The following is a 13,310-nucleotide window of genomic DNA, read 5'->3' as shown; positions in this document are numbered from 1 at the left end:
ATCTTAAAGTGTAAACTCATTTATCTAATAAATCAAGAAAAAAAAACAAATAAAATCTTAAATTTATATTACGAATGTCTCTTCATCTTAAAATATAAAAATTATCTATTCATTTCTCTAATAAATTAAGAAAAAAATCAAATAAAACCTTAAATTTATATCTATGCAAATAAACCTCTACCATTTCATTTGAATATTGAATCTAGTGCCATTAGAGCAACGAAGAACAAGAGGACTTCCAATATTATATTTAGAAAATTAATTGAATCATAAATCGTTCAAAGTAAGAAAAAGGATAATTTGGGGATATAAAAAAATTTAAATAATTTGGATGAGAATCTTGTTGACGGAAATCTAAGGAGGGGTATTTGTGCAAAGTGAAAGTTGAGGGGTATTTTTCGAAAATAAAAGTTAAGCGTAATAGTCACTGACCCCACAAATCCATAACGAAGGGGTCTCTGTAATTTACACTTTTTTTTTCTTATTCTCTCTCTATCGAAGCGAAAAGGAGAAGAAAGAAAAACTGAAGGAAATTCAGTAAATCAAAGCTTCTTCAGTATCAGCAGCAACCTAGAGGTAAAACAACTAATAAACTTCTATGTTCTTAATGGACGATTACATGTTGTCATGTAGGGCTGAGCTGCTGAAAATTTGGGGTGTGACTGCGTTCTTAAAATCTCAATTTATCTTTATAAAGTTAATCTAACCCAGTAAATGGGTTTCAAGTAGATTTTTGTTTTTTTACCTTATTTTTCTTTTAGCATGTTATCTGAACTCGGTTTTCCTGTAGCTTGGTTTCGTTAATAGAAGAAGCAAACACCTACTTACTCTCCTAGTTTGCTTGCCATTTTGATGAAAAAATTGCACTTTCGCCTGTTGCATTTCGAGGAACCGTAGTTCTCTTGGAACCCCTAGCTGCTAGCAGGTCAGCAGAAGGCGCATCCTCCTATTTTATCAATGTTCACCCACTTTTGGAAACCATTAACCATAATGGCAGGATTGCTTCCTCATCTTTCACTGAAGACTGCCAACGTCTCAACAGCTCTGGTTTAAAGACAACCTTGGATTCCATCTACTCATGAGCATCTCTCATTAACTTCTCATCCCAACTTACTCTCTTAACATAATTCTCACTAGTACCATGAAACCTGCCACTTTTAGTTGCCTATGCGGCCATGCTCCTTTCTTTTGTCCAGGACGCCCATTCTATTAAGGTCCCCAAAATGAGATTTAGGAAAGAAGCACTGTGCGTTTGGTTGGTCTGCTCATCCTTCTGGGGGAGGGCCTGGTTCTACCATGCTGATATCACCCAGACATGGATCAATATTAAGGGTATGGTGAAATATTTTTAAAACAAAATTCTCAATGGAATTGCTCTGGAGGATGGTCTTCTCTTAGGTACTTTCTACTTTGTGGAGTGTGGACAAAGACTTCTTATGATTCATTACTCCATCTTTGAAAATGAAGCTTTATGCAACTGATGACACATTGACAAATAATCAGTTTGGGTCGATGTAAGCTCATTATTCTTTTTCTATCCGTTATTTAGAAGGCCACATACATGTTTTCTATGGAACTACTAACACTTTCTCTCCAATTATATACAGATTACATTCTTATGTCACCGCTTTAGAAGGCAGTTAGTTGTACACCTCAAGGATGGATGAAGAAATAGTTTCTAGGGATCTACTGGGGTTTCTACCTGAACCATTTTTGGGGTCCTGGAGATGATCTAATTTACAACACTTATGAAAGAGCCCTTGCATTCTTTTCAACTATTTAGGTAAAAAATGCCAGGAATCACTAATATTTTTTTACAATTCTACAACAAAATAATATTGGTTGGTTATACACCAGATGGCCTAGCAGTCCTCTAAACTTTTATCCTTTAGAGGCTTGTAGAATACAGGTTCAAGGAACAGTTCTAAGTCTGCCAAACTCTACTTACCAATTACCAGTCTCATCTAGCCAATGATATTGAACCGTTCAAGGGGCAAATATACCTCTCTTTAGTCTATTGTTCTGTTTCTCTTCTTCTCCCACTCTGCTTCACTGCATGTGATCATTATCATGTTTTCGCTTTTTCCCCTTTAGGCTCAGTTTGGAAAGAGTACAAATACAAATATGCACAGTGCAAATACATACAAAATAATATAAAATACAGGTTTTTGCACTCTACATATTTGTATTTGTACATCCAAACTGAGCCTTAAGATTGCAGACTCATAGGTTCAATTAGGCCTTAATCAATAAATACCGAACCTATGATTCCTTTTTTAGGTGACTTTTCCCATGATGTTATAACTACCAAAATCATGATACATCTTTTTTTTTTAAAGTTTTCTTGATGTTCTGTTGGGTTTTATAATCTCGGTTCAGATTGTTGAAAGTTGAGTATTAGAGTTTAGAGATGCTGGAGTAGAAACTATGTAGTGGACTCAAATTCATATTCATTCTTTTCTGTATCATTCTCAATGTCTGAAATTTAGATTTCTTTTTCTGCAGCAGTTCATTTGAGCCTTTTGAGGTCTTTTCTTGATAATGACTTACACAGCAATTGATACTTTTTACTTGACGGATGAGCAATTGAAGAACTCACCTTCTAGGAAAGATGGCATAGATGAAGCAACTGAAACAACCCTTTGAATATATGGCTGTGATCTAATCCAGGAAAGCGGCATTTTACTCAAATTGTATCCTTTATTTATTTTTCTGCTGATTTCTTGAGTCTATGTTTTCTTTGTTTTTGTATCCCTTTTCCTATCTGCTTGTTTTTATTTCCTCAAAACTCATTCACAGGCCTCCAGCAGTAATGGCTACAGGGCAGGTTCTATTTCATTGTTTCTACTGTAAGAAGTCATTTGCCCGTTTCAAAGTGAAGGTCTAATCATCCGACTCTTATCCTAATATATAGTTTTGTCATTGTTGATGTTTTTTTTGTCCTTCCTTTTCGAAAAAAACCTTTTGTCTACAGAATATTTATCCAGTCTTTCCTCTTTGAGATTTCACCTTCTAGGATCTGATTTTACTTCCATGCAGAGGGTTGCTGCTAGCTGTGTTTGGCTTGCTTTAAAGCTGGAAGAAAGCCCTAGAAAAGCAAAGCAGGTTCTCATTGTATTCCATAGAATGGAGTGCAGGAGGGAGAATTTACCCATAGAACATTTGGAGATCTTTTCTAAGGTTAGGCTGAATAAACCTTGTAAGTTTTTGTTTATCTATTACTGATTAAAAAAAAATCTTCTGAACTACAGATACCTTTTTTGTATCTTTTGTTTTCTATATTCATAATTCTGTAACATATCTTTCCCTCCCCCTCTATCAGTATTGGTAACAATTCTGATTTCTGGCTATTAGTTTTTGTGCAGAATTTGGTTGATATTAATACTGCCATTGGCACTTATACTTGTGGGGTTCCTCTGATATGACTTCTTTGTAGAGTAAGTTATTTTTATCTGAATAATTTTTCTCCTTACAGAAATATTCAGAGTTGAAGATGGATTTGAACAGAACAGATGGGTTTCATGTGCCATGTTGAACACCCTCATAAGTTTATATCAAACTACCTTGCTACTCTTGAAACACCTCCAGAGTTGAGGCAAGAAGCTTGGAATCTAGCAAATGACAGGTGCTTATCTGGATGGGGCCCCCTCTTTTCTTTTTTATTAATCTAACTAGCAACCTTTAGTTGTTTACTCTGTGGTTATTAACTTAGTTCTAATACTTAGTTTAAGTTTTTAATTTGACATTTCTATATAGCATAATGATTTGTTTCTTGAAGTTCTTTGTGACTCGTGGAAGATAAGTGTGTTTGTCTTCCACTTGTAAATTTTCTACTGATGAATTAATGAAAGTGTTATTGATAAAAAAAAAAAATTATAATGATTTGAGAGCATGAAGTTTAGATACCATTTGCTATATTTTTTCTTGATGGTGCATAAATTGCATACCTTCTGAAATGCTTCTTGGTAATGAGAAACCTCTATGTTTACATGTACAACAACTTAAAAGGTCTTAGGAATGTGTAATAAATTTCTAATAATTGGGGAAGGGAAAAAAAAACTAAAAGGATGTGGCATTTTAGAACTTTTGTTTAGTATTATAGTGCATGGTTTTCACCTTTAGTATGATCTACTAAGGCTTTATGCTACTAGATGTTAAAGGACCATTTGCAAGATCTCTGTAGTCTGTACATGCAAATAGATAAGAGAGAAGCCATGTACCTGGATGCCTGGATGGCATGGTTTAAAACTCTGATATTCTCTTTCATGGAATTTTGGGATTTTATTATGGTTTTGAGGGTTACACAGTAAAATTTGAGTAGAATAATGGAGTTCTAATGAAATAGAGAACAAGAAAGAAGTTCGGAGTAGAATCAGGAATATGGGAATGAAATAATAGAGGTGAGCAGAAGAGAAGAAATAGGAAGACAGACAGAAAAGACTAGATAATAAACAAGAATAGAAAGTTCAAAAGAGGATTTAATTTAGCTCTATTTTGTTACAAAATTTGAAAGTTCTCGAAACTTTAGTGTAATTTTGGTTTATATTTTCAAACCAGGTAAAAACCTTAGCTTGAAACCAAAATTAAAACTTTTCTGGATAGGAATTCCTAGAGCCATCTGTTTGCACTTGTGTATGAATTGACACACAGAATATCTGAAGTTTTTGATGTCCCTTTACTTTCCAGTGACCCTGGGCTTTCCCATATAACGTGATCTATGAAAGAAGCATCTGTAAAATTGCATATCATACCATCATCCTTAAATCTTTGGGGTTCATACTACAAAGACATGTCTATGCCTTCTTAACATGCTGAATTTGATACATAAGGTACCTGACTATCCCCATCCTCTTCTCTTTCTCTTCTTTGGGTGTTTATGCAAGATGAACTTTACAGAAATGATCAAACAGATAGCCACAATCTCTTATTATATGATTTATCAAAAAAAAAAAAGAATCTCTTATTATATGGAGAACCCATTGGTTTTCTATGTGATACCATGATGGTGTTCTATGTTATACAATGAACCTGCATGGCTTGTTATCTCTGCTTATGTGAGGTAGGCCGTAGGCCTCTGTTACAGATGACAACATGGTGACAATATGGTTCTGTTTTGGAAGACTGAATTCCTGCCTCTGGTCTGTGAACTTTCTTGATTAGAGTTCATATGTTGGCATGGGAAAATTAAGCACTTCTTCATTTGATTTTGTCTTTTATTATTTTTCCCTCAGAAAAGTTGAGAAGGGATCAAGGATCCAAGCCTGCTATACTAAAAAGTTTAGAAATGAATATAGGTTTCTCAATGGAAACATGAATGCATGATACCATCTCTGTCAACTCCCATGTGCTTGCCTCAACTCAACTCAACAAAGTCATGTATCAGATATATGGAGTTGTTAGCTACATGGATCTTGTTCCACCATTCTGCTCTGTTCAGTTTCATATTGGTGTTAAAAGAGACCTGTTTTGTCTCTGCAATTATTCCTGTTCCTGCGAGATTGGCTGGTATCCATTATTCTTGTTGAGGATTTAGACAGCAAAATGTTTCCAGATTCTTAAAGTACAATGGCATGAGAGAAACAGATGGTATTTTTTTTTTGTTTTCTATTTTTGTTTTCTTGTTTTTTGTAGAAAGCACACTTACATGGTCTTGTTGTCCCCTTACTGATTAGCCTGTCTTGGTTTTCAATGTGTCTTTATCCTTGCTAATGGCTTCTCTGTACTTGCATTTTGAGAATCTGATTATTTCCATTCTTGTTATATCTTCTTTCATCTATTATCTTCGTCAATTGTTTTTGATATGTTTGATTAGTTTGCTACTTCTATTTTTGATTGATAACTGTTAAATTTTATTAGATACTGGAAAAATGGTATATGCAAAAACATGCCAAGCATCTCTTTTTAGGATGGCATTTGCCACAAAACCCATACTTTCTAACTACATCTCTTGTCTCACCAGTCCCCAGAATGGCTGATCACTATTTACCTCTTGTTTAGATAGTTGATCTGCCAAATTGTTTGCTGATCTGTGTTATTCCTGTTATCTTAATTATTTTATTGGTATATAGTAGCTTGTTTGCATTGTCAGTTCTTTGGTTAGTTATTTGTCATGGTGAAGTCGAGAGGTTTATGATCGGTTACTTGTCTAGAGTCTTTTGGAAGACACATTAATGTGGGTGCTGCTACATCTTTTTAGTTCTTATATATGTCTCATTTATTGTGCAGTTTGCGTATAACGTTGTGTGTTCGATTCAAAAGTGAGGTTGTGGCCTGTGGGGTTGTGTATGCAGCTGCTCGCAGGTTCCAGGTATCACTTCCTGAGAACCCACCATGGTGGAAAGCTTTTGATGCTGAGAAATCTGGGATTGATGAAGTCTGCAGAGTCTTGGCACACCTTTACAGCCTACCCAAGGCACAGTACATACCCGTATGCAAAGATGGAGACTCCTTCACAACCTCAAGTAAAACATGGGATCCACAAGCTCAACAAATTCCAAAGGTAAAATTTCTTTTATTACTGACTACCATAAAGGCACATTATATGCTATTTCCTTCTGAAATTATGTTTTTTTTTAAAAAGCTAATGGCACATCATCCAATTAACTAGTTTGTTAATGCTGCTTTGCTTAGGAAGGTACTCCAAATGGTGCAGCAGCTAATAATGACACTGCTATCCCCAAAGTGTCTGCAGCACCAAATGCAGACTCCAGTGGGTCCAAGGATGCTTTGATAAAAGTGGTCCTTGACAAACTAAAGGAGTCCAAGAAGAGTGATGATGATGGTAAGAGCATCCTAATTGAGGGAGAGGTTAGAGAAGAACCCCCTTCAAAGCCCAAGGCCGAATACAGACAAGAGGTGGGTGGAGAAAGGAACAGGGAGAGAGAGAGGGAAAGACAAAAGACCCGAGACCGTGATCGTGATAGGGGGAGGGACTCTGACAGGGAACGTGAACGAGAGAAGGATGTAGAGAGGGATAGGGATAAACTTAAGGAGAGAAGCCATCATTCCAAGGACAAAGGAAAAGACTCAGGTTTCTCTGCGGATGTCCTTTGTTTTTTTCTATATATTTATTATGAAAAAGATCTTATCATTTTCTGGAATTTTTTAGTTTTATTTCCTCCTGCATATCCTTGACTTGTTTCCTGTCATACATGGATGCAGGAGGGCATTGTGATAAATCAAGGAATTATTCATCTTGAGGTATGCATTCAAGTTCTTTCATTGTCTCTAAAGTGCATCATATATTCTTCCGGATGGTAAAAGAATGTCTAGCTTCTGAGATTGCTCCTTTTTCAGATCGTAGCCAGGAGAAGGATCGCCACAGACATCATCCATATGCATGAACCAGAAGTCTTGTGTGCATACTTTTGGTTAGGGACCATACCATATCTGTAATGTGGCATATTTATTACAGTATCAACAGACTGACAAGCTGGTTTTTCCTCTGTTTTGCTTATCTTAAATAAAAAATGCGATTTTGGTAATAAAGCCACAAACTGACTTGCCTTGGAAGGGGTTTTTGTCGGACTGTTTTGGTGAGATAGTTCTATATATGCCGTTTACATGCATTACTTATGGTCATATATAGTATGAACCGTAATTAGCTACTGAATCAAATTCCAACTCAATTCTCAGAACTTGGATTCAGTCCTCACAAATTGCCACTCACACCACCCTCACAGCCACTTGCAACCGTGTATTGGGAATATCTCTTACTTGTATGTTTTTATTCATGGGGAGATATTCCCAATCCACAGCTGCAAATGGCTATGGTGTGAGCACCATTTTGTGAGGACTGAATCCGATCTCAAGGCCGTGTTAATGCTACCAAAATGCGTCCAGAGATTGTGACCCTCTTTCCTGTATGTTCTTTGAACTAGTTACAATAGAAGCTAGTGTCTGTTGTCTGTATCAATGCATGTGAACCATGCGCTTGAATCTCATTATCATCTCTAGGATGTATCTTCAATCTGAGGGCAATTGCCTGATTATAAACTTCCTGGAAGATATTGTTCACCGATAAGGGGAGGCAGACAGAAGACACTTTCTTGGCCATGCCTCAACGAAGATGTGTTGGACATGTGCTACTCTGCTGATTCTGATCATCAAGTTAGGTTGGTCCTTGAGTTTGAGTATGGCTGTCTCCAGACATAGGCCTTTATAATGGTGGGTTGTGGCTCTATAAGAGAAACAGAACTTTGAGTGAAAGTTCTTATGGAATTTTAGGGTCTGTTTGGTTCCCAAGAAAATTAGGCTGGGAAAGGATGGGATGAGAAAGGATATGATGGTGTGTCATGGCGTTTGATTCATTTCCCAAATATGTGTGAAAATTAACTTTTCCCTTGTTTGTTTTTAAGAAAAATTTCAGAAAGTCATGAAAAAGCCTATTGTTGGCTTATTCTATTCCAAATTAATGTAACCTGTAAACATGGTGATGTACGTTTCAGCAATGGTGTCCAGACCACCATTATCTATATGAAGAAAACGAAGATGAGAAACACCACCACTCCCATTACCCTCCTTCAGACCCTCTTTCAAAGCTTTCTACTGTGCTATCTAAACATTCTTCTGCACCAAAAGTTTCAGAATAACCCGGACCCACCTCCTCTTCAGTGTTCACAGTAATTGCCAAACCAGAACCATAGGGGTCGGACCACTTAACTTGCTTCTGAATATTCCAACACGGCGTAAAAAATCTCTGCCTGGTCAAGGATTACCTTCCTCAAGTATTGTACTTCCCTGTCTTCAAAGGAAACAACTACATCAGTTTGTCCAATGTTAGCTTCGGTAACATGACCCTCAATTTTTATTACCCCCATTCAAGGATTGAAGTATCGGTATAGGGTATTATATCAGATAATTTGTTTGCGGATATGCTTAGGAAACGAATGGATACGAATGTAAAAATATGGAAGCGCTTGGATATCTTAAGAAAATGCACACAAATTCTCTAAATATATTAATAGCATTAAGTTTAATATCAAAACAACTATAAATAATATATAAATACATAGGATTTGTTTATTTAAATGATATATATATATATATATATATATATATATATATATACACACATATGAAGATATATATTATAATTAATATAGTAGGACATGTAAATATTATACAATTTTATTAATAATGCATCAATCAAGAATTCAAGACAAATATTATATAGATTTTTATAAATTGATATATGCAAAAAAACTAATATTATTTTATTATCTATTAAAGTGTAAGGCATAAAGCATATGCAACTATTATATTTGAATTATTATATCACTTTTCTGTTTTTCTATTTTTATTTTTTAACATTAACAAAAAATTCAATTAAAAAATAATTCTTAAATGTTTGATAAATAATATTTATATTTTTGTAAACAATAAATATGTTATTATAAAATGTAAATTAAAATATCAATTAATAATTTATAAAAATATACAATCTTAACTTAAAATATATCAAATTTATTAAAATTTTAAAAATGCATATCATATGAAAATTTATAAATTTTAATTACCAAAATAATTATTCCATTATTAATATTTTGTTTTTATAAAATTTCAAAGTTTAAAATTAAATTTTAAATATATAAAATGTAGATTAATGGATTTGATAGATTCAATTTATATTAGATTTTTAAATACTTTGTAAACAATACTTTTATTTTTGTAAATAACAAATACATTGTTATTTAATGTAAACTAAAATATTAATTAACAATTTATAAAAATTTAAGATATATACCATATGCAGATTTATAAAATTTAAGTATTAAAATAATTATTCTATTGCGAATATTTTATTTGTATAAATTTTTAAAATTAAAATTAATTTTTGATATATATATATATGTGTGTGTGTGTAGATTTTATAAATTATTTATTCCATTTATTTATAACATATTATTTATGAATATTGTTCTTTTTAATTTATAGTTGAAGTTTTTGAAAATAAGCATATGTTGTTTTTTTATTTGCATGTAAACATTAAGTTTAATAAAAATTATTTTATTACACTTAGTAACATGAAATAACAAATGGCTCTGATTGATGTGCGCTTGGGCATTGGGTGTGTATTGACCAATGTGGGTTTGAGTCATGATACTCTCTTATCAGCTGATACTATGTGATACACGTTGATATGGTGGCATATCAGACTAATATGCATGACTAGCAGGATACATCTACAGTCGTAGTGTATCCCACATTGGGCATATCGTATCGATATTTTAATCCTTACCCCCATTATTATTAATTAGGTTTCAACACAGGATATGGGTGGGCTTGTATTTATTCACACTTCAAGCCCAATGGGCTTTCATGTGAGGGGGCATGTTAGAAAATAAAACTTATTCAAAGACCTTACTTAATAGTTTAAGCTTTTAGGTTGAATGGTTCTTTGAGAGAGATGCATCTTTCAAGCTGACAACCACGCAAGCAGCATTAGGAGCCACATTAGGAGCCACATTAGGAGCCGCCTATGCTCCACTACAAAATACTGTTAACCCTTCCTCCTTGAGCTACAACAGCCTAAAGAATTGCAATGTTGAGCTTGAGTTTTGTTTTGTTTTGTTTTGTTTTTTTTTTGCTTTGTTTGTTTGTTTGTTTTTTTTTTTTTTTTTTTTTTTTTTTTTTTTTTTTTTTTTTTTTTTACTTGCAAGCTGAGAAAAGTCGCCTTAAAAGCCTCAGATTGTGCAAGGAAGAGATGATTTACAGTGACTTTGGAAAGGACCTCGATATCTTTCTCCATTACCACAATAATCGGTTCATTGATTAATCTTTGGATGTTTGCAATTGATATCGATGATCAGAGGATTCAAAACCATGTTGGAAACCAGCCATTTGTTGCCGGAATCCATGCCAACCAAGGTGGCCGTTCTTAACCCTCCTTGGCGGAAAATAGAGGGCAAATGATCGGAGGTTGCGAATTTTACCTTTGTTTGGCCTAAAACAGCGAAAATTGACATTCAAGATTCAATTGTTGGAGAAGGAAGTTGATGGTCTAATGCAGGAAGAAAGTAGAGCTTTGACAGGGCTTGATAAGCTGTCTCACCAGCAGTGGTAGAGTTAGGAATTTTTTTTTTGGGTGGGACCAAGTTAAACAAGAAAATGAGATAAGGAATAAAAGATGTAAGGTTTTGAAAAAAATGGCTTGAAAAGGTTTGAATCTATTACAGATTTTTTTTTTTCTTATAATTTTGGGAGTGGGAGGAAAATTAGAGAGTGATCTTTTGGATATTAGGACCCACTTTATTGCGTTTTTTATTCTGCCTCCACTTACTAAATATATAAATAATAGTTTTAACAAAATCTTTTTTTATTAGAGGGGAGGGCCCCACACCAATATACTTGGCTCCACCCCTGCTCACCAGTATCCCTCAATTTTCTTTCTTCTACTAAGTCATACTCATACCATGTTGGTGTGGTGCCACATCTTCCATTTTGGGATTCAAAATCCCCCTCTTTCTCGTATATTACTGCAAAACAAACAGAACAAAAATGAATATTGAGAAATATTCTCCTTTTCTCGTCTCATTCTTAGTAACCAAATGGACCCTAATCAAATTTATTAAGAATTTTTCTTCAACTTTCTGTTCTGTTTTTCTTTTATTTATTATACTACATACATAAAAGAGATCTACAAAGTACTTCATATAATCTTGTCTGTATCATTCATCTTAAAGTTTAAATATACTATGAGATTTCTCAATAAATTAGACTCTAATCTACAACCAATCGAACAATGGTATTAGTTAGGGATGGCAATCGAACAATGGTATTGAGGTCCCCACACCGCCCTGACCTTGATTATATTTATATATCAAAGCGTATTTAAAATTTAAAATTTAAAATTTTTATTTATTTTAAATAAATTTATTTTTAAAAAAACTGTTATTTAAAAAAATTTCGGGGATTTGGGCCCCCCCGCATGGAACCCATCCCTATTGGGGATTGGGGATCGAGGACAAAGTTTATCCCCAATGGGGATCGAGGATGGGGGTTAATTTCAGAATCGGGGTCGGGGATGGGGAATATGACCCCCACCCCATTGCCATTCCTAGTATTGGCCTGGACCACCCAGTTTAGGGGTGTAAGTCGGATGGGTTGGGCTGGGTTTATGGTCAACCTGGGCTCGACCATAAAATGTTTGCTTAAGGCCCAAGCTCAAGCTCGATCTTCCCAATCCAATCCAAGCCTGGCCTGCATTGTAATTTGATGCACTTGGTTTGGGCTCGGGCTTAGGTTGGTCAATGAACCCACTCTATACATGTATATATGCACTTATGCAAATATGTATATAAATATTTATGTATATATGTAAATATGTATGAAAAATTTACATATATACATATTTATGTATGAATGCGAATAGTTGGGCCGGGTTTGGATTGCCTAAGAACTAGGCCCGAGCCTGACCCAAAAAATAAAAAAGCCTGAATTCTTGGGCCCAAACCCAGCCCAAGGACCGAAAATCCAAGCCCAACCAGTGTAAAATTTCGGGCTAAGCTGGTTCAAGCTTGGGCTGGGCCCGTACAAGTTTCACCCCTATGCCTGGTTCCTAATACTTTTGTGGAGTCTAACCGTAAAATTTGGGCTCATTTGGCTTGTAGGAATAGGGGTCTGGAATAATTGGACGGAATCGAAATCCCATTCCTGTTACTGGTGGAATGGCATTCTTCCATTTGAGGGTATAGTCATTCCCTTCCCCGAGAATGAAATTCTATTACAGCTGATTCCAATTCTCATTCTAATTTTGTCTGAATTAAAGAGATTATGGGCGATTCCAATTGTAAATCAAATGGGCCCTCAGGCTGGACTCCAGACGATCCAAATCTGTGAAGTTGCATGCACAAGAAACCATGAATCGTGAAAATAGGACTACGCAGTAAGCAATAACACAGTCATACACATCCTGCCGCTCGGGAACATTGGTTGTACTTTATATCACTGATATTCTCAATGTACAACTGGATGCGCGTGGCCAGTCAAATCTGGACTCCCTTGGAACTCAGTTGCACCAGACTCTTGTCCCTCTAATTTTAGAGGAGATGGACAACTGTAAACCTTGTTGCATGGAATGGAATTAGCTTGAGGTCTTTCCAATTTAAAATATAGTACATAAAAACATGATCTTATTTATTAATATAGCAATTGATTCTCCTCCTCGTTAGCTTGTGTAATAATTTTTCGCAGAGTAAATATTACATGTAATGCTAATAAAATTTATAACATTTTTCCATCTCTATTCACTCTAAATCCCAAGTTTCAATTTCCTTCTACCATTTTGTGATAATAAGTATTTATAAATT

At 34.8% G+C, this 13,310-nt stretch overlaps 1 pseudogene across 1 annotated transcript; it reads left to right on the top strand.

Annotated features, from left to right (window-relative positions):
• The first annotated feature begins 462 nt into the window (after positions 1–462).
• Positions 463–7,496, top strand: LOC148861689 (cyclin-L1-1-like; annotated as a pseudogene). Its single transcript, XR_016095022.1, has 9 exons — positions 463–576; positions 2,509–2,693; positions 2,800–2,881; positions 3,040–3,180; positions 3,476–3,625; positions 6,226–6,499; positions 6,631–7,030; positions 7,162–7,200; positions 7,297–7,496. The product of XR_016095022.1 is annotated as a cyclin-L1-1-like (transcript).
• The last annotated feature ends 5,814 nt before the right edge of the window (positions 7,497–13,310 follow it).

Source organism: Nelumbo lutea, chromosome 4 (assembly GCF_056320005.1).
Source record: "Nelumbo lutea isolate HS-2025 chromosome 4, American lotus-T2T, whole genome shotgun sequence".
NCBI lineage: Eukaryota > Viridiplantae > Streptophyta > Magnoliopsida > Proteales > Nelumbonaceae > Nelumbo > Nelumbo lutea.
This window is presented reverse-complemented; position numbering and strand designations above follow the sequence as displayed.